A 1,924-nucleotide genomic window follows, 5' to 3' on the forward strand; every position below is an offset into this window, starting at 1 on the left:
TCTCGGTAAACCGGGCTATGGAGGGAACCAACGAAATTTGTATCTTTTCTTTCAAGAAAACCTGAGGATAGGAATCAATTCCATTCCTCTTGTTGATTGAGCCCTGTATTTAAACTGTTAGTATGGTAAATCCACCATTGTTCTCTTTGTGCTAATCGTGCAGCAGTATTAGCTGCATCAGTGCCTAGAACACTGATGCAGCTAAAGAAAAGAAAAGATACAAATTTCGTTGGTTCCCTCCATAGCCCGGTTTACCGAGATGGAAGAATTTGGCCCTTTGCTCCTCTTTTCTTTTCTTTTCTTTTCTTTTCTCTTCTATAGTCCTTTTTCTAGCTCAGGTATTAGGGCTGATTTTTCAGTCCTTCCACTGTGTTAGTTACTTTGTTTTGAAATAAAAGAGGGACTTTCATGCAGCATTAGATTCGGACCACTGCGGATCAATGGCGGACGCAAACATCTTCGGTACTAGGCGATTTTAAGGTAAGCCTTTGGGATAGCAAATCGCTCCGTTTTTCGTACCGTTTAATCAGACTAGACCGGTCGTTTTCACATTGTTTCCTTATTACATTTAGATCACCGCTGTGGGAAGGACACGCGGCTAGCCGTGGAAACTGGATACTATTCGTATTGATGTTCAGGATAGTGCTGTAGGCTTTAGTAGAGTACCTCGGTGGCTCTATAGGTAAGCAAGAAGTTGGGCAGTCCCTTTTACTTTTGAGTTATTGTGGCATGTAGCCAATATTCATTACTTATTTATTTTTTTGTTTACCTTTATATTTCCACTTGAAACAGCACAGAGATGTAGCCAACTAAATCTGCGCTCTCTAACCCATGCTAACCGGCCATTTTTGAACGCTAGAAAACAATTGGCACCCAAGGCAAATTGATACTATCCTAAGTACCAGTGTGGAAGATATATATTTAGTTTTTGTGGGAAAGAAGGTAATTTAACATTTGCCCCCTTTAGACAGCAATATGTTTGTTATTTGTTTTTTCCTAAAACTGGTTTATATATGTTTTTGTGTTGTCTTTAGGATATCCAGCTTCTGAATCAGAATTTGCTGGAGCTTAAGCTTCTAGGCGAACCAAATGTGGTTTGCAGGTAGGAAGGCTTTTTCTTTTTTTCTTATTTTTCGATGCTGAGATCTGATGCTGATAATAGTGGGGACTCTTGAGTGTGACGAGAAGGGTTTGTTCAGCACTAACTTAGAAGTGCGTGTTATGGAGATTACAAGAACGTATTTTCGTTCTAGTTTTCTTTGATATCCTTTATGAATATAAAATTATATTGATTAAGTCAATAAAGAGGTTGCGCGACAACACGTCTAATTATACGGTGGACTAGATAGATGCTGACCTTGAGACTAAAGCCATAGGTATGCTCTAGATACTGATATGTTGTAATACATTGTTTGTGAGAGGAAACACTAGGAGAGGGGTGATTTAGGTATGCAATTTCAGACAGTTGTTTTAATAATGTTTACAATTGTACGTTTGTTCTATTTTTAGAAGTATCTGTTAAATGTTCATCCAATCCTGATGAAGACATCCAAATCGGCCAAGTCGAAACTATTTACCATCTGGGGAGCTTTTTCGAAAAAAGAACTATCTGATAAAGCACCAATAGTCGATATTTTTTCTGGAATGAACTTTGATTAACTATTAGGTTTATAATGAAATGTACCAAAGAAATGAATAATTCTTTTTTATGGCATTTTATTACATTTATATAACTTTTAGATGTGCAAATTACTTGAATGAATGTGTGCGAATGAATGAGCAGTAAAATGAATTAAATGTTTTCTAAGTATTATGTATTATATAATTCTAAATTCAAAATAAAATGAAAATGATAAATTAAAATTTGCATCCACTCGCCCTCCTTTTAGAGTTTTTCCTCATCTCCTGGTACCAACTTTTGTTT

This window comes from Ambystoma mexicanum, chromosome 5p (assembly GCF_040938575.1).
Source record: "Ambystoma mexicanum isolate Mex_15411 chromosome 5p, UKY_AmexF1_1, whole genome shotgun sequence".
Classification (NCBI taxonomy): domain Eukaryota; kingdom Metazoa; phylum Chordata; class Amphibia; order Caudata; family Ambystomatidae; genus Ambystoma; species Ambystoma mexicanum.